The following is a 26,527-nucleotide window of genomic DNA, read 5'->3' as shown; positions in this document are numbered from 1 at the left end:
ATAACCCTCAAAGGTACACATAGTAATAGAGATTGGCACACTTTTTTGTACAGAGCTAGAAAAAAACATTTTAGACTTCATGGCCATGTAAGGTCTCAGTGTTGCATGACTCAACTCAGTTGTGGTACGGAGAAAGAGGACATAGGCAACATGTAAAGGAATGGGCGTGGCTATATTTCAATAAAACGTTATTTACAAAAACAGGCAGCAGTCACACTTGGCCCACAAGCAATATCCTTTGCAGACCCCTGCAATTAAAATTCTCATTTTACCAGTTAGTATGTAACATTCACATGCCCAGACAGCTGGCCAGTGAACTCAGGTCTCTTACTGCAGAATCAAAGCTGCTAACTACTACATTTATCAGCTTCTTGCCAGTAATTTAAACAGCTATTCTATGGTAAAATAAAAACAAATATATTCCAGAGTAAAAGGTAAACTGATATGTTTATAAAAGACAAAACAAAATATTAGAACAAACCCTGCATTTACAATGCTAGTGATGCAAAATCTAGGAAATAAAAATCTATGCTCCCCAAAACATCAAGATATCTGCTGAAATTTAGAGAATGCAGTCTATGCTTTAAAAATGAGCTTTCTTTAAAAGGTTATATACTTTTTAAAGCTCCATGGAATGTTTTAGGGTTCTTCTTCATATATAATGACACAGGAGGAATGGCTAAAACCATGCACCAGGTGCTATACATTGTCATCAGTGTCCACACCCATTTGCAAATGTACAGTGTATGGCCAGACTGAGAATAATGATTTTGCAAATGTGCAGTGTTATGGCCAGACTGAGAATAATGATCTATGTTCAGGTCAAAATCCTGCCCAGGCAGGAAGACCCTGCGCTATTTAACAAACAAAGTCCGATTTCACTTGGAATAAAATCCAGTCCATAGTCCTGGTTACAGGTCCAGTATAATCTGATCCAGTCTAATATTTCAACCACTACCCACTAAGCACCAGCTCTAGTGCCCTTTTTTCTGTTCTTGAAGCACAGATAAGCTCATTTCAGCCACAGGTACTTCTTACCAGCTATTCTCTCTGCCTAGAATTCTGTTTCCTTGAGTCAGACACCAGTCCAAATGTCAGTCAGAGTTCATGCAAATATGATCTCTTAGAGGACTTCTCTGGACACCCAGCTACTCTGCCAACCAATCACTCTCAGTTATGTTTTGCTTAGCATTTATGTGATCTTTTTCTGGTTTATTATTATTTACTTTACGTTATGTGCTATTATGTAGCATTTGTTAAACTGATTATCAATCTTCCTCAATATAATAAATCTATGCTGTAGAAGTATGGATGTCACGTTTATTTAGCTGCTGCTGGATTCCCAGAGCCTAGCAGCTGGCCCGGTGCTTAGAAACCACACAGTAAATATTTGTAACATGAAGAAATGAATGACACATATCATTGTTCTGCAGGCTACACCATATTGCCATTTATGGTTTTATTCACTTTATTATGGTGAATCATGCACAGAAAAGAAAAAGTTGTTTAGAATCTCACAGAAATTGATTTAAAATTCACAGCGCCTTATTTTATTCAAAAAAGTACAAATATTATTTTTCTTTTTAGAACTGATAGTTGCTGCTGTCTAAAACTGGGGAGAAAACTATTGTTTATCTCTTCATAAAGTTTACTTAAAAAACAAATATGGCAGGCCAGGAGTGGTGGCTCACGCCTGTAATCCCAGAACTTAAAAAATAAATGTGGCAGGCCAGGAGTGGTGGCTCACGCCTGTAATCCCAGAACTTTGGGAGGCCAAGGCGGGCGGATCATGAGGTGGGGAGATCAGGACCCCACCTCTACTAAAAATACAAAATTAGCCAGGCGTGGTGGTGCACACCTGTAATCCCAGCTACTCGGGAGGCTGAGGCAGGAGAATCACTTGAACCCAGAAGTCGGAGGTTGCAGTGAGCCAAGATTGAGCCACTACACACCAGCCTGGCAACAAAGCGAGACTCCGTCTCAAAAACAAATAAAAACAAAAATAAAAAATAAATAAATATGGCAAATAATTCTGCTGATTATTCATTTTGTCTTGTATTATTTTAATTATTTAAAATTTATGTATTTTTATCTTTAATTTATTTTGCATAATGTTACCCTATTCATCATGTAATTTTGTAAAAATGTTTCCCAGTTTCAAAATCATTTTATGTGACCTTAGCCAAGTCTAAAATGTCATCTATTATGCAACTGGGAACTATTTAATTCTTTTTTCTTAACTCTTTTCTAATTGAATTTCCCAACACGTAAGCTTTATTTTAATCCAACTTCTATGTTAGAATTTTTATCATTTATTACTTTTTTTGTATTTGTTATTATTTTTAAAATTTTATTGTAGGACAGCATACAAAGTATAGATAAATGAAGATCATAGATAAGAAGAGCCAGGCTTACACAAGAAATGTTATGCTCCTGTTCATCTATGATTAACTGCGTATTAGCCCCACAAGTCCTTAGAACTAAATCCTCTTATACCAAAATTCATGTTGTTGAAAGTCACCAAATTGGATACTCACTGAAACGGATGTTCTCTTTCAGCATGTCAGCCTGTCGCTATCCACACAGCCATCAAGGGTTTGCTGGGTCAGTGTTCAACTTTCCTATGCTAAACCACTGATTTCCAATAAGAAGGAATTTGTAACCTCAGCCCTACCACCTCCTCCTCTGTAATCTCTGCTTATGAGCTGTGCCATATGTCAGTACCTTCGCACAAGGAGAGAAAGGGGAGACACCACCTAGGTAAATCCGCTGTGCTGCTTCCATTGAAAACCCTTCTTGAGAAGTATTTTATTTAAGAAATATAAATTCTGAATGTTATTATTTGATTAAATCAGGCATTTAGGAAAGCCGCTTACTTGTGCAACGCTATCTGTCTCCTTTTCAGAAAAGCCCTCCTAAATTACATTTTCAAAACCTCTTTCAACCTTCACTAAAGGTCACGGAATACGTTTGTGATACTTGCTATTTCACTGACATGTAGAACTGTCGCTGTGAACACTTCCCACAACATTATTCAATGACCCCCAAACAATGCATTACATGAGATAACAACTGTCAGTTATGATATATCTGTTCGCTGTGAACACTTCCCACAACATTATTCAATGACCCCCAAACAATGCATTACATGAGATAACAACTGTCAGTTATGATATATCTGTTAACTCCTTAAGATGATTTCCTCTCCCCTTTGGCTGCTGGCAGTCTGCATGCTGGGATAAAGAAGAGAAAACTATCCTTTATTGGGAATCCATAATGTGTCCAGTGCTTTATCCATATAATCATGTTTAATTTTCTCATTACACTTTCGGTAGGGTAGAGGGGAGGCAAAATCTTTACCTTTACCTGTTTAGGGTATCCAGCTGGGTCTGAGAGTTAGATTGACATAAGACAGATTAACAGGAGAAAAGCATACAAATTTATGTAATATAAGAGCCTTCATAAGGAAATGTTGACTCAAAGAAGTAGCAAAACCTGAATGCTTATATGCTGGAGAATCACAAATATGGAAAAGTAACTAAAACAAATGAGACACTAAAGAAAGAGTAGAGTTATTTTTACCAAGGTCTGTTTGTACAGAACTCTCTAGTCCCATCTCTGGTAATAAGAACATTTCTTTCCTCCTGGTATAAGGAGGGCAGCTCTTACATAGTTGTTACATCTGCTTTCAGGAAGAAAAAGGGCGGATGAAAGTGTCCTTCTTGTGCCTGTTTTTCAAGTGTCTTTTACTGAAAACTCAAAACCAGCAACATGTCAATGTGGCCAATTTTGGGGTGACATCTCCTGAACCCCATCAAGGGGTTATTATCCTCTAATTACTAATGAGGAAACTGAAACAGATATTAAGGGATTTTCCAAAATCACTTGGGCAAACAAGTGAAGGACTGGAACACTGGTCTACATCTGTCTGTCTCTCCACCCTCAAAAACACTGCTCAAAGTCAAAAAAAAAAAAAAAAAAAAAAAAAACAATTTTAAAGTCGAATTTTACTCTCAGACATGGAAAATATACCAATGATTACAGTTACCATATTTCTAGACTTCTAAAATCTTATTTTCTAATGTTTGCTCTCTAGGACTTTTTTTTTTCTTTTTTGCTTTCTTTTGTTATTTTGCTTGTTATTGATATATTAGTGAAGTTAATAAAGCTTTGGATGTTGTCACAAGCAGCTCATGGACTTTATGGCAATCCTCCTAAACTTGCCTTTTCTAGAGCCCACTTATTCACAAATGTTCTCTTTTCATTTATACCTTCACAAAGTGTTTCACTGTTGATATTGTTGGTTGCTAACGGTTGAACCCACTTTGGAAAGAATTGCAGTATTAGAACATTTTAGTGCAGATGTTAGAAATTGTAAACATACAAATTGTTCACAACAGAGTCTCGTATAGCTCAAATTTGGCACTCAGACTTGTTACTAACATAAAAATGTGATTGAAATTTATTGACAGCCAGTTACAAGAGGGATAAATGAGGAAGAAAGAGTAAAAGGGTACTAAAAATAAATAAATATATAAATGTGAGCAAATAATGCAATAGGCCCAGAAACATGTGAAAATGTCAAGAAAATAATGGATTACACAAAAATTAGTATTGCTCTAAAGTATAAAGTCTTCTCAAAATAATCTTACTTTTCCAACTATTATGACGTCACATGTCTGTCCCATTGGTTCAAATTTTGAGATTTTCCCTAGAGCAATAGCAGTACTAAGTCATCATCATCCAAGGATACTACCCCTTGACCTTTGATATAGCATGTTAGTCAGTGAATTATTTCAAGAATCCTTTGTTTTACAGACACCTGTTAGTCTTTGGCAATAGTTTTACAATAAACCGAAAAGTATCTCTTTTAAAGTTGAAAGAGTACTAAGTAGTTGAAGACAAATATGTTCTTGTGAATAAAATTTCGTCCATGTTCATAAACAAAAGGTCTACACTGGTTTCTCATAATCCATAAACACTTCATAATTTGAAAAGACCTCTTTGAAGGTTGATGATCTTATTAACACAGGAAAAAGAATAACATTTTTGAGAAATTGGGAGTGGCATATATATTTCTAATGTGACTTTTGAGAGACAAGGTTTGAACACGGCCCAGGAACTGTAGAGGTACGGTCATCACAATGGCTGGCAGAAACAAAAATATCATAGCTCTCTGAAGCTCCAAGGCTTGCAGATAACACCTGTGCCTGCAGGTGGCTCTATTTGAAAAGAACTGCACCACTTTCCTCTTCAACGGTGGGCACCACGTTCCACAGTGGGTCAGAGGTGACCAGGGTGCTTTCAAGTTTAGTTTTATAATTTTGAAGAACTGGATCGTGAGCACTGACAAGTTCCCAATTTAGCCTGTTAAAAACATAAAAATGGTCGGCTTTCCCTCCTTTCACATAAACCTTCATTCACTAACTACAGCAGGAGATTTAATCTAGTGACCTTCTTTTGAAATCCAATTTAAATTAAATGATTGATTTTAAGACTTTGCCAGACATATACTGAGGTTTAAAAAAAAAAAAAGTAATCTCTATAGTACTCTCAATGGAGATTAAATCAGGTTACAAAAAAAAAAAATTGTCACTAAAGAGTGATTTTTTTCCCTCCTACCTTGTATACAAATTATTTATAGGAGTCTATAAGAGAGAACAGCACCAAATCTAAAGATGCTGAATATTTTGACACAATTGCACTTTTCAAGTACAAAATAGCAAACAAGGATGTGATGGATGCATTCCTGTACTGGGCAATGGCTAAGAAATTTCTGACTAAAATATAATATGAAAAGTCAGAATTCATCTGGTATAGTACATTCAGTTCAGTATTCCACATTTAAGAGGGATACAGACAAATTCAGGTTTGTTAATAAATAAGAATTCAAAACCAAGTAATGCAATAGGAAAAACAATTGGGGGAAAAATGGAAATACACATTCTGGAAATAGAAGAAGCCCCAGGTATAATACTCAAAGGCACACTATGTGGAAAAGTTATTGGATCTGCTTTGTGAGCTTCCATGGGTTACAAATTGGCAGACAGATTCTAAACTCAATATAAAAAAGAATTTTCTAATGGAGAGACTCGTCCAAATACGAAATGGGCTATCTTACAAGATCAGTTTCATCTTCTGAAGACATTCAAGGGAAAGGTGAATTATGGATTCTAAAGAAAAGACTAAAGATTAAACTATAATATTGAGGCCCTTTCCAAGTCTAGAGTCTGAATTTTTTAGGATGAGAATTGTCTATAATTAGACAGCTCTCAAATTGATAAAGAGGGCATGTCAAAGTAAAATACTAGTATAAAATGAATAGCATTAGTTAGTAGAAGAAATAACTGTAACTAAGACATAGTTTACAAATGCTTTTTTGATGAAGAGTCAGGGAATATCCAAACACAAGCAACGTGACAAGTTTTTGAATTGTGAAAAACAGGAAATATTGAAGAAACACAAGAAAAACCTCAAGAGAAATCATATTGGGAAAAAAAAGCATTTTTGACATCATGCCTAGTAAAAGTAAATACTATTACTAATCTTACTAATATGCATTAATCAGTACTAATTTAGCAGTGGTGGGAAGAAACAAAGACTAGTTTAAGAATGCAAACTTTCTAATTATAGGAATATTAGAATGTTTTAGGCAGGAATGGTTCGTAAGACATTTACTTTATCAAGATTACGTATCTACTAAGATCTTGCCACTCTTATAGTATTAAATGCATGCTCATTTAAAGAAAAAAAAAAACAACAACCTTAAAGCAGCACTCTGGTTCCTCATATTGCCTCTTCCTGCTGGCTTTATTCTATGTTTGACTTGAAAGTTTCATCAAATCCTTTCCAGATTTCCATTTGATTTTGGTGGACTTTGAAGACAAATCACCACTCTCACTGGGATGAAATTCTTTGGGAAGAATTTTATTTTCGAAGTAAGGATTTTCATCAAAATAAAAATCTATCCTGTAACCTGTTTTAGTATCTTCAAATTCTGTCACTTCAACTCTGGTCAAATAATGCAGTGCCTCTTTGTTCTCCTCCCCAAGCAGTGCGAACACTTGGTGGATGGTTGACAAATGTTGTTACCCCCAAATTTGGGATTTTGGCGATCAATTCTGACCTCTTCTGAAAAAGTGGATAGCAGAGTTTGTTACATTTCTATTCTACTTTCAAAATCTCCTCACTGGCTTGTTCATTAAGTCTCTTTCATTTTGTACTTCATCAATGTGTTCAATTGCTTCTTGCTGGGTTTTTTTTTTTGGCCCTTCTTCAGCAAGCCTGTAGAAGCAGATGTCTCCTTCGGTCCCACAGCAGGAAGCGGTCCAGAGAGCTTCTTCACCTGCTTTACTGACCATTCTGATGCACGTAGTGTGGATGAGTTAGGAGAGTTCATCAAAGACGGTATCTGGCCAAACCCATTACAGTACTACTTGGTTCCTAATACGGATGATGAAGAAGGAGAAGGAGAAAAAGATGATGATGATGATGGTGATGCAAAGGAGGAAGGATTAGAAGATACTGATGAAGTAGGGGATGAGCATGAAGGTGAAGAAGATGAAGATGATGAAACGGAGGAAGGAGAGAAGGATGAAGGAGAAGATGACTAATAGAACACTGATGGATTCCAACCTTCCTATTTTAAAATGTTCTCCAGTCCCTGGGAGCAAGCTGCAGTCTTATTTCTCTCTCTCGCTCTCTCTTCTTTTATTTTTCTCTTGTCCTCAGTCACCCTGTTCTTGAGGTCTCTTTTCTCTACACCATGTTTCTCAACTTATTTTGGGGAAAATACCTTGAGCGGAATACAATGGGAAGAGTCTCTACCCCTTTCTGTTCAAAATTCATTTTTATCCCTTCCTGTCTGAACAAAAACTGATGTATGGAATCAACATCACCAAGCTCTGTGGGAAAAAAGAAAACTCTGCTCCCTTCGCTCTGCTGGAAGCTGGAGGGTGCTAAGTCCCTGGGTAGTGCATAGATTTCTAGCTTTTGTCCTCCTTTCTCTGTATATTGCAATCAGAGAGTACACTGTGTCTCTATGTGAATATGGACAGTTAGCATATACCAATATGTATTTGTCTGCTTTCTCTTGTTTAAAAAAAGGAAAAACAAACTTTAAAAATGGGTTTATAGAAGGTCAGCAAGGGGTGAGTTTGAGATGTCTCGGTGGGTTAAGTGGGCATTTTGACAATATGGCTTCTCCTTTGGCATGTTTAATTGTGATATTTGACAGACATCCTTGTAGTTTAAGATGACACTTTTAAAATAAATTCTCTCCTAATGATGACTTGAGCCCTGCCACTCAATGGGAGAATCAGCAGAACCTGTAGGATCTTATTTGGTATTGACATTCTCTACTGTAATTTTGTTCTTGTTTATTTTTAAATTTTCTCTTTGTTTCACTGGAAAGGAAAGATGGTGCTCAGTTTTAAAGATTGAAAGTGTACAAGTTGCTTTGTTACAATAAAACTAAATGTGTACACACACACACGCACACACACACACAACCCTTAAAACCACTGATTGCATTCACAAACTCTGGAAGAAAATCTGAGTTACCATTTTTGTTTTTTTAGAGTTAGGGTCTGGCTCTGTTGTCCAGTGGTGTAATCATGGCTCACTGCAGCCTGAAACTCCTGGGCTCAAGTGATCCTCCTGCCTCAGCCTCCCAAGTAGTTGGGACTACAGGTGCATACCACCACTCTTGGTTCACAATTACTTTTAAAGCATCGATCTCATCTAATATTGCTAGATCAACAATTTTTAAAATTCTTTCTCTATAAATTTAGTGTGTGTCCCCTATAGCTCAATGTAATCTAAGGGGGAAAAAACCCTACCACAATTTCTGAACTGTGAAATTGAAGATTAGTTCTGAATCAAAATATTCTTAATTGGCATTGATGTTCTAAGTGACTGCATAAGCAGCAGATGTCCCTGATTTGACTAAATTAAAATACAAGTTGCTTTTTAAGAATCTATTTGAGGCCAGAAATGGTTCATGCCTGCAATCCCAACACTGTGGGAGGCCGAGGCGGGGCCTGGGGTGGGGTGTATTGCTTGAGCCCAGGAATTCGAGACTTCTTTTCTACAAAAAAATAAGGAAAATCGGCGCCATGGCTCACGCCCATAATCCCAGCACTTTGGGAGGCCGAGGCGGGCAGATCACAAGGTCAACAGATCCAGACCACCCTGGCAAACATGGTGAAAACCCTTCTCTACTAAAGATACAAAAAGTTAGCTGGGCATGGTGGCGCATGCCTGTAATCCCAGCTACTCGGGAGGCTGAGGCAGGAGAATCGCTTGAACCAAGGAGGCGGAGGTTGCAGTGAGCCAAGATCGTGCCATTGCACTCCGGCCTGGAAGACAGGGTAACGTTCCATCTCAACAAATTAATAAATAAGGAAAATCAGCTAGGTGTGATGGCATGTGCCTGTGTTCCTGTTACTTGGGTGTCTGAGGTGGGAGAATCATTTGAGCCCAGGGCCCAGGAGCTCAAGGTTACAGTGAGCTGTACTCCACTACAGGTTACAGAATGAGATATTTTTCTCAAAAAAAAAAAAAGTTTCTGTTTTGTTTTAAAAATAAAGAATCTATTTGAAAACGTATTAGCTATGTCAATTGGTTTTTGAAAACGAAGACTACTGCCAAATGCTCTCAAGAGGAAATACTTAAATCATTATTAATCTTGGGTATATTTTCTTCCAGCTGCTTTAGAATTTGTATGCCAAACCAAAATTCTTAAACTTTTGATCTTGAGAAAGCTGTAGATGTATATGCAGTTATGAGAAATGATACAGAGGGGTACTGTGTTCACTTCACCCATTTTCCCCAAATAACATCTGGAAAACTATATGGTACAATATCACAGCCAGGATATTGGCACCAATACAGCCAAGATACAGAACAATTGTATCACTAGAAGGAATCCTCTTCTTGTCCTTAAGCACTCCTGTTTTCTCACCACTACCCTTAGCCCTGGAAAACACTAACTTTTTCTCCATTTCTTTGTCACTACATGAATGATATATAAATGGGATTAAACAAAATGGAATATGTCCCTTTGGGGACGAGCTTTTGCTACTCTACATAATCCTCTGGAGATTCATTCAAGCTGTGTGTCTACTCATTTTTATTGCTGAGTAGTACTCCATGATGTGGATGTACTACACTCTCTTTAATATACTGAAGAACAAGTGGGTTGTTTTCAGGTACTGGCTATGATGAATAAAGTTGCAATGAACATCTAAGTGTATGTTTTTGTGTGAAAAAAGTTTTAATTTATTTGGAATACATAATCAGCAGTGCAACTGCTTGCTGGCATGTACGACAGTTGCATATTTAGTTTCACAAGAAACTACTACACTGTTTTGCAGAGTGATTATAGTATTTTACATGCACGCCAAGAATGATCCAGTCTTCTTGAATCCTCCCCCAGCAGTTGGTGTAGTTACTATTTTAAGTTTAGCCCTCTGATAGACACGTAGTGATATCTCATTGTAGTCGTAGTATCCATTTCCCTAATGATGCTGAATATGTTTCCATTTGCTTATTGGCCATCTATCTATATATTCTGTTTTCTCACCATTTTATGATTATTTTAACTGTGGCATTTTGACACATTTATATATTGTGGATTTGAGACCGCTTTGGGTACGTGCTTTGCAAACATTTTCTCTGAGTTTGTGCTTCTTGTAATTTCATCATCCTAACAATAATTTAATCACAATCTTGAAGTAGTCCAATTTATCAATTTTTCCTTGTATTGACAGTATTCTTATGTCAAGTCTAAGAACTCTTTGATTAATCCTACAGCTGAAGATTTTCTCCAGTTTTATTTTTCTAAAATTTTTCCAGTTTCACATTTTACGTATTAATCCATAATCTATTTTAGTAAACTTTTGCATAAAGTAGAAAATTTAGGTTGAAGTTTATTTCTATGGATGTTCAACAGGTCTGGTATCATTTGTTGAAAAGTCTATCATTCCTCCACTGAAATGCTTTCATACTTTTGTCAAAAATTAGTCGTGGACATTTGTGTAGGTCTATTTCTAGGTTGTCTATTCTGTTCCATCAATTTGTCTATCCTTTCACTGATACCATACAGTCTTGATTACTGTAACTATATGAGACTAAAAATGGGGAGACTGATTCCTCCCACTTTATTCCACTTTTACGAGATTGTTTTAAGTGGTCTAATGTCTGTCTTACCACACAATTTTGAAATAACCTCTATGGCTACATCTATAAAAATGTCTTCCAAGATTTTGACAGGAATTGTCTTAAACAGCTTTTGATTTGGAGAAAAATGACATCTTTATTAATTTCAGTTGTCCAATCTATGAACACAATACGTATCTCCATTTACTTAAAATTTTCTTCTTTCATCAGTTTTTTATAGTTTTCATTATACATTCCCGTACATATTTTATCGGATTTACATCTTACTACTTCTTTTAAGACAGAAAAAACATGAAGAGAGGGATGCAGGAAGGGAAAGAGAGAAGGAAGGAGAGAACAAGTGTTTATAGATAGTATATTTTTTAATTTTAATAACCACTTGTTCATTACTAGTATATAGAAATACAATTGCTTTTTAAATAGTTTTCTTGTGTACTGCAACCTTGTTCATCTCATTTATTAAATTCTGGAGAGGTTTTGTTTAGATTCCTTGGTCTTTTCTATATTCTATATGTACAATCATGTCAACTAAAAAGAGAAAGTTTTCTTTATTCATTTTGATCCCTATGTCTTATTTTCTTTTCTTTTTATTTATTTTTGGCTTTATTTCATTAGCCAGAATTCCCAGCACTGTGTTAAATAAGAATGGTGATAGTGCACATCTTTGTCTTGTTCCCAAAGTTAGAAAGAAAGAATTTAGACTTTAGGCACTAAGTATATTGTTACATTTCAGTTTTTAATACATCTTCTTTATTGAGACTTGATAGTTCCTCTCTGTTCCTATTACTCTGAATCATTTTATTTCAAATGGGTGTTTAATTTGGCAAAACACTTTATTTTTTTATTTTTATTGTTTTTTCTTGAGACGGAGTCTGGCTCTGTGGCCCAGGCTGAAGTGCAGTGGAATGATCTCAGCTCACTGCAAGCTCCGCCTCCCAGGTTCCCGCCATTCTCCTGCCTCAGCCTCCCGAGTAGCTGGGACCACAGGCGCCGCCACCTCGCCCGGCTAGTTTTTTGTATTTTTAGTAGAGACGGGGTTTCGCCGTGTTAGCCAGGATGGTCTCGATCTCCTGACCTCGTGATCCGCCCGTCTCGGCCTCCCAAAGTGCTGGGATTACAGGCGTGCGCCACTGAGCCCGGCCTAATTTGGCAAAATACTTTCTCTGCATCAACTATTATGATAATTTTTTTCTTCTTTAGCTTGTTGTTATGTTGGGATTTAAATACAAAACAAGCTTAACATTTCTAGAATAAACCTTACTTGGTTATAGAATATAATTTTTATATATTGCTGAATTGTATTTGAAATATCTTAAGAATTTTGCCTCTACTTCATGAGGAACATTGACCTGTAGTTATCTTCTTATTACTATCTTGATCTAGTTCTAATATTAGGGCAATACTGGCTTCATAAAATGAACTGGGTAGTGTTCCTTCTTTTTCTCTTTTCTGGAAGAAACTGTATTAAAATAGTGTGAATTCTTCTTCAAATGTTTCAGAAAATTGTCCATTGAAAACACTTGTACATGTAGGTTTTCCTATGCTACATGCTTTTAAATTACAAATTAAATTTTATTAATAGTTACAGGGTAATTATAATATTTCAGATTCGGTGAGTTGTGGTAGTGTTTTTTTAGAAATAGATCCATTTCATCTAAATTACCAAATGTACGTATGTAGAGTTATTCCTAGTATTCTTTTACTATTATTTTGATGTCTGCACAGTGATATAAGTTAAAAATTAAAGAGAAGGAAACTTTATTGTATTTAGCCATATTTTTACTCTTTCCATTTTTCCTTTTCTATTTCATGGAATTTCAATTAACCATTCTAAGATAAGTCTGCTGGAAACAATTTATTTTAGTTTTCGTTCATCTTAGAATGTCTTAATTTGCCCATCATTCTAGAAGACTATCTTTACTGTTTTCTAATTAATAAACTTGTAAGAAATATCTTAATGCACAAAGTATTTTCAACTTATAGTAGGCCTATAGCCTTAGAATAAATTACCTTATATTTAATAATTCAGTGATCATGCTCTAGGACTTATTAACATAAGTACTCTCAAACTGTTTTCCAAAAAGCTTGCAGAAAATTAGACACCATGAAAAAAACTAAAGAAGTGATCCCTAGTTGGCCTCAGAAAACTCAACTCCACATTCCATGACTCTACATGATCCCATTGAAGAGGATCATTTATCATGTTAATTTTTAGGCAGGACAAAGAGGAATCAACTTTGAATGGCAGTGAGAAGTTTCTTTCGCCTTTGACATTCTAAATCAGGACCTGTTTCCTCACATTCCAGTTCACCTTGGCATTTTTGCTTTACTTTTCTCTCACAGTTCAGAAATTTCATTGAGGATGCATATCCTATCCTGAATCTCCCTTTGTATTAAGAGGTTAGAAATGAATTTAGGCCACCTCTCATATTACACATGTAGAGTAAGTCCTTGAAAAAGGAGAATTAGTTAGTTACTTGCATACTTACTTGAAAAATTAAGAGTAGAGCAAAAGGTATTGATGTTCCTTTACCGATATTTGCTCTTCATAAATCTACTCATCAGTCATTTTCTCAGCCTGAAAAACTGCTACACACTCAGAAAAGACACTGTATCTAATATATTTTTGGAAATCTTTGAACTTATATATGAGATTCTTTTTAAAAAATGACTCTTTAAATTATATCAAAATAATGCAAACATGTAGAAAATTACTATATAATTTTGTCATCTATTGCAAGGAACACGTAATTTTCATTCATTTATTTTTTAAAAGGGATCTCTGGTAAAATCATCAATAATATTGATATATTAGCATTTGTCTCTTCTCTATAAAAAGAAGAATAACAACGATATTTTGCAGACCCTCAGCACCATGGTTAAACTATGCATGTAGTATCCATTCTATTAAAAAAATTGTCCTTCCTATTATCCAAGCCTTTATGAACTTGATCCAAGCTTATCTTGCAAATATATCTACACATACATATATGTTAAGATAATCTATGATTTTCTCACTTAGATGGAACAAAATGGTTTTATGGTCTTCTGCTATATCTGTCCATGTTGAAATTGGAATAAAAAGAAACATATTTCACATATATTAAGGGTACAACTATAGGTTATTATGCTAATTTTTTTAAACTGACAATAAGATTATTTATTTCATTTGAGTGTATATGTCTACATTTGCATTTTAATATAAATTGTTTATTGATTCCATTAATCAAGAGAAAATAAAATGAGAGATTGGAAATTATTTAACACAACACATCATTTCATGGGGGCTCATTAAAATAGAGGCTCAAAATTATGACTATGTGGGATGGAAGAAAATTATAAAGCAAATAATTATGTATATAATTGTTTTAAAATTATCCTCTAGGTTGGAGACACTCACATTCAAAAATTCTTTAGGGACTTAATTAAAATAGAAAGAATTATCACTTTTCAAAAATATGACCAAGAGATTTAATTTTGGCTTTTCACATTTATTTTGACATTTTAAAATGCATTTTAATGTGAGGAAACAAAACACCATTTTACATTTGAAATGAAGTTTTTCTTTTTACTTTTTTTTGTAGATCTCTTAGAGTAAAACTTTTCATAATAAGTTAAAAAGCGTAGCATTAAAATGTCATCATTAAAAAATATATAAATTTATAAGCTAAAATATCTCCATACTTTACAAAAATTTACTTTTCAAATTAGTTAATATATTTAAAAAATCATAATTTTTATTTAAAAATATTGCTTTCATAAATTGCTCAGGAAAGTAAATTAAATCAATGATACAAAACATAGCAATTTAAAAGGCTGTCATATATGACAGCATGAGAAGACTGAATTATTTTTGACACGGAAATAATTTTTTTTGTTTTTTGAGACAGAGTCTCGCACTGTTGTCCAGGCTGGAGTGCAGTGGTGTGATCTCTGCTCACTGCACCCTCCACCTTCTGGGTTCAAGCGATTCTCCTGCCTCAACCTCCTGAGTAGTTGGGATTACAGGCACCTGCCACCATGCTGGGCCATTTTTAAAATATTTTTAATAGAGACAGGGTTTCACTCTGTTGGCTAGACTAGTCTTGAACTTCTGACCTCGTGACCCACCCACCTCGGCCTCCCAAGACGTGGAAATAATTTTTAATAACAAAAGTCAAAATTAATGGCAGACCATCTTGTTTTAATGTATGAAATTTAAAGAGCACTTTGTATAAATACTTTTATTTTAGAAATAATTCTAATAGTTAACAAGCATTTATTTACGAGCAAGCATATGCTATGGAAATAAAGTCAAAAGGCAAGTCACTGAAATGACATGTGGTCCAGCAAAAAGACTAAAATGGGGAGGATTTTTTTGGGAAGTGTACATTATACAATATTAGATTTGTTTAAGTAGATTATATTTAAACAGCATTTAAATAAAAAGGGGAAGTCCTGACTGAGTTGTAATGAGGTGGCAGAGATGAATGTCAACCATGCAGGAATGAGGATGAGGACAGGAGATCTTCTATGAAAGTTTCTTATAAGATAAGAAAGATATCTGGTCTTAAAATATAAGATAGTCCATAAAGCAAAGTAGAGGAGGGAGTGCATTCCAAATGAAAGGAAATGTCATGTGTAAAGTCACAGAAACTCAGTATATGAGAGGACAGCAACACCTAGGAACTCTGCAGGAAGACGCCATCAGCAACAAGGACCTCACAGAGGTGGGCCCCTGATCTTGGAGTTCTCAGTCTCTATCAGTGTAAGAAATAAAATCCTTTTCTTTATAAATTACCTAGTTTCAGTTATTCTATTATAAGTAACAGAAAAGACAGCATTGAATGTTTTACATTTGTCCATCACATGTCAAATTTGCATTGAAGAAAGCTTACTCTGGTAACACTTTGGAGAATACATTTGGTGATGGATTGAGTGTATTCGAATCAATTGTCTCTCAAGGTTGCCTTATAATTATACCTCCTGCTGTGGCTTATTATTTAATACTATAATTTAATAGATTGGACCTAGAAAATCGTGAAACTTTTTATTGTTGTTACCATTTTGGAAAAGTTAAGTATATGAAAATGTAAGGAAATGGCAAAACACCACTCTCATTCGAACATTTTTGAGGGGATCTTAAGAGACTGCCCTCCTTCTGGCTTTCACAGAGCCCTGGGTGTGACTTAAGGGAAGTCACAGCATGCTTTGGTCTCCTTATAAGGCTGCTCCATAAGCCAAAATATTCAGCGACCTCATCCAACAATTCCTCACCCCCCCACAGAAAATTACTCCTGACTCCATCTTTTGCACTTACTATCCTTCCTTCGGCGGTCCTGTACATGCCTATCCAAATTAGAATTCTCATGGTCTACTACCCTAATCATTCCTTTAGATCGCTCTCCTAGTCCTAGCATAATTCCACCCTTAGTTAAATTTGATCACTAAGGAATCCTATCACATTGCCTTAGTGAACTACTCTCCCACTCTTGCAGTGGACAATACCATACTTCCTCTCACCTGGAATTTCCAATACCTCTCCCTCCTTCACTTTCACTGGATGGCCTTGCCTTTTGTTTAAGTGAGAAAATGGAAGCAATTAAAAAACATCAACACCCAATCATATCTACCTCTTTCCCTTCATAAAACCAATATATTTCACCTACTTTTTTATTGTATCAGATAAATTACCCCCGCATTTTTCTAAGAACCCTATCAGCTCAATCCCATCAGCTGAACTATCACCTACCTTAAAAGAAACTTTTTGACTTTTGACCTCATTCCAGTTGACAAACCCACTTTTCTACTACTTTTTAAAGAATATCCTCTCTCTATACATAAAACTTTTCCACACTTGCTGCCTTCACTTTCTTACTTTCCATTTTCTTCTTAACCCATCTGAATCAGAATTTCAGCCCAACCATTCCAACAAAACCATTTTGAGTCCAAATAAATGACCATCATGCTAAATCAATGGTCAATTCTCAATCCTCATCTAAATTAAACTCTGCAAATGCAGCTGGCATTTTGAGCACTAAGTCCTTCCACAACATGCTTATTTAAATAGGTCCTCCCATTTCACCTGCATATCCTTCTTTATCTTCTTAGCTCCCAGCTTCTGATTTTCTTCCTGACCTCTTTATATTAGAGTAACTTGGGGCTCAGCAGCTCAACCACACCTTTCTTCACACACGCTCTTCAGATGATCTGATACAAGCTCATTGCTTTGAGTGCCTTTTAAAAACAGATGATTTCTGACTCAAACTGCCAGTCCAAACTGCTCCACTAAATTCCAAGCTTATATTAGCATTAATATTATTATTATTTTATTTGTTTATTTATTTATTTGAGACGGAGTCTCGCTCTGTCTGTCGCCCAGGCTGGAGTGCAGTGGCAGGATCTCAGCTCACTGCAAGCTCCGCCTCCCGGGTTCCCACCATTCTCCTGCCTCAGCCTCCCGAGTAGCTGGGACTACAGGCGCCGCCACCGCGCCGGGCTATTTTTTGTATTTTTAGTAGAGACGGGTTTCACCGTGTTAGCCAGGATGGTCTTGATCTCCCAACCTCGTGATCTGCCTGTCTCCACCTCCCAAAGTGCTGGGATTACAGGTGTGAGCCACTGCGCCAGGCCAATTCCAGGCTTATATTTTTAAGTGCCTACTCAATATCTCCACTTATATAGCAAACATGCATCTCACACTTGTGATATCCAAAACTAACCTCTTGATTTTCCCCCAAATCCTTCTCCTCCCAGTTCCCCATGGATCTGTGAATGGCTACAGTGTACCTTATGCCAGAAGTCCCATTTTCAGAGGCCTATTTACCTCTTGGTCAAAAACTTAAGAGTTAATTTCCCTCATATACAACCAATCACTCAGCAAGTTTTTTTTTGTTTTGTTTTCTTTGTTTTTGTTTTTATCAGTTATACTTTCAACATGCACTCCATGTTTCATTTAATTAATTATTAAAGCCCCTGATGTTACTGCACTGATCTAAGACAGCTTCTCACTGGACTTTCGCAAAACAAATATCTTAAATCTGCCCACCAGTTCTACGTCTGCCCAACAACGCTCTTCCTTCTAGAATAAAAAAAAAAAAGATCTTTTCAGTAATGTCATACCATTTCCCTGATCCAAATCTTTAAAAAGCTGTGAAAACAGCTCCCGATCAAACACAGAATAAACTGAATAAAACAGAAGAAAATCGTATCTCCTTACAAGTGCCTACAAGCTTTTATATGACCTGACAACTGCCATATTCTCTGGAGTCTCCTGAAATTTTCCCTCACTTACCAATCCATATCTCCCTGGCCTTCCTTTCAACACACCAACCCCCATTCCCCTGCGGGGACCTCACAATCGCTTTTCTCCTCACTGTTTGCTTATTCTCAGAATATGATATTGTATGTCACTTCATTCAGGTCTCTGCTGAAATATCACCTTTTCAGAATGCTTATCTTGACCACACACTAACAGAAGCCACTTTACAACACAACACTGAATCTTTCTGGCGGGTTGCCTTTTTCTTCATAGTACTTGCTGCTACCTAGAAATGCATTTTGCATTGTCGGTCTTCCTCACCAAAGTATAGGGCTCTGAGGGTTGGTGTCTCATCTGTTTTCTTCACTGCTTCATTCCCAGGGTTCAGGAAGGTTGGGTGTCCAGTAGGTCCTCAAACTTTTGTTAAATTAGCTAACTTAGCATCTGTCGTATGCCAGACATTATTATTATTATTTGAGACAGGGTTTCACTCTGTCGCCAAGGCTGGAGTACAGTGGCACGACCATGGCTCACTGAAACCTCCTGGCCTCACTGCAGCCTCCAGGTTGCCTGGGCTCAAGCAATCTTCCTGCCTCAGCCTCCTGAGTAGCTGGGACTTCAGGTAAGGGCCATCATGCCTGGCTATTTTTATTTTCATTTTCTTTTATAAAGATGGGGTCTCACTAAGTTGCCCAGGCTGCTCTTGAACTCCTGACCTCAAGCAATCTTCCTGTCTTGGCCTCCCAAAGTACGAAAATTACAAGCATGAGCCACAGTGCCTGACCCAGACTTATTTTTAATATAGGATCTGTATTGGTCCATTTTCATGCTGCTATAAAGAACTACCCGAGGCTGGGTAATTTATAAAGGAAAATGGCTTAATTGACTCACAGTTCCACATGGCTGGGGAGGCCTCAGGAAACTTACAATCATGGCAGAAGGTGAAGAGGAAGCAAGGCGCCTTCTTCACAAGGCGGCAGGAAAGAGAAGTGCCGAGAGAAGGAGGACAAGCCCCTCATAAAACCATCAGATCTTGGGAGAACTCACTCACTGTCATGAGCCATCATGGGGGAAACTGCCCCCAGGACTCAGTTACCTGCACCTGGTCTCTCCTTTGACATGTGGAGATTAGGGGGATGGTGGAGATTACAGTTCAAGATGAGATCTGGGTGAAGACACGAAGCCTAAGCATACCAGGATTCTCACAAGCATGTTACTTAGGCATCAACACTTGTTTACAAAGCCTCCTGCTCCTAACATGCAATATCCATATATTTAATACAGGGTATTCCATACCTGTTTTTAAACTAAACCTCCCACTTGCACAGTCTAGAAATGTATATTCTTTCCCGACATTCTTTCCCCATTGTCTATAAGTGTTAGGTGTGTTGAGATTATGAATTGCAGTTATCAGCAAAAAACCAAAATATTAAATAATATATGATCAACGGGTGTAAACTTTTGGACTTTAGATGTGATACACACACATGCATACACACACACATAACATGTAAATAAATAAGAAAATAACCTAGTGGATATTTACATGAGCTAGTTCATATCTATAAGGTAACATAACAAAACACACAATACAAGAAGCAGATCTCCACTTTCTATGCGATGTTAATGCATCCTGAAGAAAGAGTGGAAAAGAACCAAGTCTCCTTCTGGTTTGTTCCCAGTGTGTCTGAATTAGCTACATTTATGCTCAAATAGCCTAAAATATTCACATTTCTTAAGGAAACGTTCTAGCAGCAGCCACTTTTTTCTACCTGCTAAAATAATCAGTGCAGCAGGGAAAAGAGCCAACCACAGGGAAGACAAAGAGGAGGGCCCTACAATACAACCACGGCTCCACTTTTCCTGACACAGATTCAGATCCCTCCCCGCCTCAGAACCCTGCCTGCCCTCATGTTATTAGGGAGGGGAGGGGGAGGGGGATGAGAGGGAGACAGAAAGGGAGAGGGAGAAGGAGAGGGAGAGGGAGGGAGGTCGCAGAGGGAAGATAAACAAAGAAACCAAGAACAGAATGCTTCACTCCGGCCTTGATAGGAGATATTTTTGGGTCTTTATCAGCTAAGAGAATACTATCTAAGAGTCTAGACACTACTGATAGCTTCTTCTCAGGATATTTGATTCTGACATTCCTACTTTTGAATTGGCTAAGCTCTTTTAATATTTTACACTTCAATCACTGGAGGCACCTGGAGTCAGTAAATTAAGACTTTTAGAAAGAACATAGAGACAGCTATTCCCTTACATCTTTCCTCAAATTGATAAGTACCAATAAAAAATAAAATCCTGGACTTTTTTTTTCTTTTTTTTTTTTTTAGACCGTGTCTCACCCTGTTGCCCAGGCTGGAGTGCAGTGGCATGATCATAGATCACTGCAGCCTCGGACTCCTGGGCTCAAGCAATCCTCCCATCTCAGCCTCCCAAGTATCAAAGACCACAGGCATGCACCACTAGGCTCAGGTAATTTCATTTTAATTCTGTTGTAGAGACAGGGTTTTGCTATGTTACCTAGGGTGGTCTTAAACTCCAGTGCTTAAGTGATTCTGCCACCTCAGCCTCCCAAAGTGCTGAGATTACAGGAGAGTCACCACGCCTGACCCTGACTGTAATTTTTGGTTTTTGGCTATCTTCTTTCAAATATCACAAAGCTCAGTCACCAAATGTACAGCTGGTATCTATCGGAGTATGGGGAGGAAGGGAAAGGGAATGAGAAAGAATGAGAAGGAGAGGAGGAAAGGCAGCCAGAGAAACTTCTGAAGGGCTGATGAGGAAAGGCTGAAATTGTGCTTTATTTTAAAAAGTGCAATTACTGAAGCAGGTTGCGCTATTATCTTCTGCTAGAGGAAATAACCATAAAGAGACTTCATTTCCTTAACTGGTATGTTGTAAATAAATAGTACTACATTTTGATGTTACTTTCCGGGTGGTAAGATTTCAATCCAGTAAACAACAAAACAATGCCAGCACTGCTCAGTAAGGAGCAGCTCATAGCTCAGAAACAGCAGAGCCTGAATGCCAAAGCGCATCTATTCTAATTTCACCCCCTCACGAGCTCATGCTCTCATCACTCTATCTGTATTGGTTAAGGCAGTAGTAAAACATTTCATTTTCTTTCAAGGACATAAGGTTCAAACAGGATGTTCTTTGCAAAACAAAAGTAAAATGACCATTAACAACGTTTATAATACAGAATTTACATATGTACACTTATGCAATGGAATAGCTCCTAAAGGTGAAAATCAAAAGAAAAAGAGGTAAGTTGTAAGTATTTCAGAATATAAAATGCAAAGACAATCACAACTTTTAGCTACAGATTATAAATAAGTGAAGGATAAAAAGAGGAAGCCTTGAGCAAGCATTCCCGACAAACTGATGTTAGACTGGCGAAGATAAGAAGGGGCTTTTACACTGAGGACCAGAAAACAAACCGGAGATGGATACCAGGGAAACACTGCAGACAAAAAAAAAAAAAAAAAGCATGCACAACAGCCCCAGTGCCGGAAAAGCACTACAGCGGCTAGAGCTTAGTAAGCAAGAGAAAAAGGATGTCAAGATGACACTAGAGCCAGATCCTTGAAAACCCCTTAAGCCATGTTCAGACTCCTTTAAAGTGCTTCAAGGTCAAATACATTTGAAAAATGAAGTATTATTGTACAGCACTTACTTGGAGATTCAAAATGCATATTAGCTAATTAGATTCCAAGAATTTTGATTCTAAAGAAAGGTGCTGAATTTGATTTAATGTGGGGTGTTCCAACTGTATTTGAGCACTGAACACCTTCACGTACTACACTTCCTGATTTCCTGCTGAGCTTTCCTCCTTGGTGGATTATTTCCCACTTTCCCAAAGAAGTTAAATGGAACAAAGAGCTATAATAAACCTGGATGCCACTGTTATTTCATGAATGAAGTGAAACACCATTTTCTATATCTGCGTATAAAAGAACCTAAACTATTCAAAAAGTATTACTTCAAAAAATAATGGGCTTCATTTCTACTCATCTGGACAAACTTTTGACAGTCTATTCTCTTGCAGGTTCTGAGGTACTTGCTTAAGGAAGAGGATTGTAAGATCTATATTCTAATTTGGAAGAACTAGCATAAATGTATTCATTTATTTATTCATTCAACAAATCTGTGTTTAAGTGTGTCATGCACCATTCCAGTCCTGAGGAATAAAGCAGGAAACAAGATAAACATTGTCTTTGCCCTGCTGAAACTTGTATTATTGGCTTAGTATAAAGGAGAAAAGCAATCTAAACATGCTAATAACGCAATCCAACAACTGGTATAATAAAACACATACTCACATGGAATAGAACAAAGAGTGGAGGTGAATAATAACAGAATTTTTAACACAGGGTGGGGAGTAAGAAAGAGAATCTGGATTTGAAAAATAATGCGGAAGCAAAATAAAGAGGGGAGGAATTGTAACGGTTAAATGGATGTATGTTGTTTATATGATACATCAATTTGAGCTCAACGGAGAAGTCTAATTTTAGAATAAACCACAGCAGTTAAAAGAAACAGTACTAATTCTTACAATATGCCAAGAACTGTTATAAGAAAATTATATATTATATATATATTTGCTGTTGTTGTTGTTGTTATTTCCACTTTGTCACCCAGGCTGGAACGCAGTGGGCAGTGGTGCAATCATACCTCACTGTAACTTCAAACTCTTGGCCTCCAGTGATCCTCCCACCTAAGCCTCCAAAGCAAGGGGGCAACAGGCTAGTATTACAGGAGAGAGTCACATTGCTTGGCCACATATTTTTAATATTTTAAATCTTATAATAGCTCCATGAGGTAGGCCCCCTTTAAATTAGTATTTTAAAGAAGAATCTCAGACACAGAGAGACTACGTGACTTGCCCACTCCAAATCAGAGATAGGGAGGGGCTATTTGTTCCAGAAGCTTTTATGACAATTCCACTCCCCTTTCAGACTCAGGCGGCCCTCCTATATGTATCTTCAACTATCAATATGTCACCCTGGGTTGCATTAGCATACATATTGTGTATCATCCTCTTTAGACTTTTCATTTCCTGAAAAAGGGGCCATGTCTTTCTCTTCTTCAAGGTGAGCAGGTGCAGCATAGTCTCTACAACAAAAAGGTACTGAATTCTTGAAAGAATGAATATCATGGCCATGAAGGAGAACTCAGGAAAAGCATACAGATAAGAACGTGAAGAAGACCCTAGATGGAATCTTGTGGACTCTAACAGTGAGAGCAAGAGCTCTGGGAAATCTGAAAACTGACTTATTCATGTGATCACTGTGGAAAGATTGGCAAATGACAGAAATCAAAAATTCTGATCAGAGTTAGGCAAAATGCCAAAGAGCCAGTAATGAGTTTCTTCATTACTGCTAACATTGTTTTCTCTATGTAAATGATCATGTCATATTTACAAAATTTAATTAATGAAACTTCTTTGAAAATTCATGACAAAACTCAATTGAACAGTCTATTTCACCACATATTTATATATTCTACCCATTATTTAAGCAAATAGCCTACCCTTTAAAATATAAAGGAGAAAGAACAATTGCATATATATGTATATATGAACAACAGAGTATGTTACTAAATTATTTATCTCATCTTAATCCCAGGATAACTAAATTTTATACAACTAAATCATTCATCCTAATTCACTTCTGCCTGAGTCATATTTGAGAGGTAAAAACAAGCCAGAATAATTACTTACATGTGTTTACTAGCTGACAAATTGGTGATTTTACTGATAGTTGTATAAAACAATTCTTGGCAATTGATTAATAATTAGTCACTATTTTGTTTAAGTTACATGTCTAATTTCTTGTGAAAGAGACATTTAGTACTTTTCATAAAACATATACTTTTTTAGTTTATTGCTACTAAAAGGGTTTATTGAAAAATAAAATGTTATTATAACCACCTAACTCAATAAATGGACGTAGATATACCCAATGTAATGATTACAAAGCCATAACAGCAAGAGCCTTCAGACTACTTGCTATACTTGTGTCATTCAATGCAATTCACATGAGGCTACTGAGCCCTGGAAACCTGGCTAGGGCGGCTGGAAAACTGGATGTTTAATTGTATTTTATATTGATGTAGATTCAAAAACTGACACTCATTTCCATTACTGCAAAACTTAAGTATGTTTGAAATAACTCAGGTAGATGAATCAACTTTTTGCTGTAAAATTATGAATATTAAATACATATCAAGTATTTCTGATGAAAACTTAACTTCCAAATTGAGATGTGCTCTAAGTGCAAAATATACACCAAATTTCAAAAACTTAATACCTCTAAAATATGTAAAATATCTTGTTTCTCAACTGATTTTTACATTTGTTTACTACTGATTACTTGTTGAAATAATACTTTAAACACATAATCAATAGAGTTAAACTAGTCAATATTATAGAAAATAGCTTAGGCGTTACATGAAAAAAATTTACCTAACTCCATTATTGAAAAAGACAAAAAATTTTGATTCAGAGTAAATGTTCTGAGAATAAAATCCTGTTTTCCTCTCAGAAAAGAGCATCATAAAACAGGATCCTAAGAAATATGTAAGACTTTCCCTAGGCTGTGCATGATGGCTCATGCCTATAATCCTAGCACTTTCAGAGGCTGAAGTGGGAGGATCACTTGAGCTATGCAGGTAGAGACCAGCCTGGGCAACACAGGAAGGCCTCATCTCTACAAAAAATAAAAATAATTAGCCAGGCATGGTGGCATTTGCCATTGGTCCTAGCTACTCAGTAGGCTTAGGTGAGAGGATTGCTTGGGTATGGGAGGTCAAGGCTGTCAGGAGCCATGATTGTGCACCACTGCACTCCAGCCTGGGCAACAGAGGGATACTCTGTCTTTAAAAAGAAAAAAAAAAAGATATTCCCTGACATAAAATGCAAAATAAGCAAGGTGGTCAATTCAATAACTGATTAGTAATATGCCTTTGGCACCTGCACATTTAAAACATAAGTGGAGGAATGCTTCATTTATTCGACATCGGAGGAAACAAAGTAGTCCACATAACATCTACACAGTAATCCTTCATTAAAACATAGTAGACAGGTAACTTTAACTTAACCCCTAAAACAACATTTAAAAATGTAACAATGACCAGGCATGGTGGCTCACACCTGTAATCCCAGCAATTTGGGAGGCCGAGGTGGGCAGATCACAAGGTCAGGAGATCGAAACTATCCTGGTCAACATGGTGAAACCCCATCTCTACTAAGATACAAAAAAAAAAATTAGCCGATTGTGGTGGGCACCTGTAGTCGCAGGTACTCGGAAGGCTGAGGCAGGAGAATCCCTTGAACCTGGGAGGCAGAGATTGCAGTAAGCCGAGATTGCACCACTGCACTATAGCCTGGCAACAGAGCAGGGCTCTGTCTCAAAAAATAAATAAATAAATAAAAAATTAAAATTTTTAGTGGAAACACTTTGAAATTATATTTTACTTTTTTTTATTATACTTTAAGTTCTGGGATACATGTGCAGAATGTGTAGGTTTGATACATAGGTATACATGTGCCATGGTGGTCTTATACACCCATCAACCTGTCATCTACATCAGGTATTTCTCCTAATGCTATACCTGCCCTTGTCCCCCACCCCCCAACAGGCCCTGGTGTGTGATGTTCCCCTCTCTATCCTCATATGTTCTCCCTGTTTGACTCCCACTTATGAGTGAGAACATGCAGTGTTTGGTTTTCTGTTTCTGTGCTAGTTTGCTGGAATGATGGCTTCCAGCTTCATCCACGTCCCTGTAAAGAATATGAACTAATTCTTTTTTATGGCTGCATAGTATTCCATGGTGTGTATGTGCCACATTTTTTTTATCCAGTCTAACATTGATGGACATTTGGGTTGGTTCCAAGTTGGCTATTGCGAATAGTGCTGCAATAAACATACGTGGGCATGTGTCTTTATAGTAGACTGATCTATCCATCTGACAAAGAGCTAATATCCAGAATCTACAAGGAACTTAAACAAATTTACAAGAAAAAAACAAACAACCCCATCAAAAAGTGGGTGAAGGATAGGAACAGACACTTTTCCTTTTTTTTTTTTTTTTTTTTTTTTT

General features: G+C 36.8%; 1 protein-coding gene and 1 pseudogene across 1 annotated transcript in view; both read right to left on the bottom strand.

Annotated features, from left to right (window-relative positions):
• The window catches only part of GBE1 (glucan (1,4-alpha-), branching enzyme 1), a 273,306-nt gene that overhangs the window by 114,118 nt on the left and 132,661 nt on the right, over nucleotides 1–26,527 (bottom strand). The gene's annotated exons all lie outside the window — the stretch shown is intronic.
• On the bottom strand, nucleotides 6,741–7,399 carry LOC105520226 (annotated as a pseudogene).

This window comes from Colobus angolensis, unplaced genomic scaffold, assembly GCF_000951035.1.
Source record: "Colobus angolensis palliatus isolate OR3802 unplaced genomic scaffold, Cang.pa_1.0 Scaffold373, whole genome shotgun sequence".
In the NCBI taxonomy this organism is placed as follows: Eukaryota; Metazoa; Chordata; class Mammalia; order Primates; family Cercopithecidae; genus Colobus; species Colobus angolensis.
The sequence above is the reverse complement of the archived record's forward strand: the minus strand, read 5'-3'. Positions and strand labels throughout refer to the sequence as shown.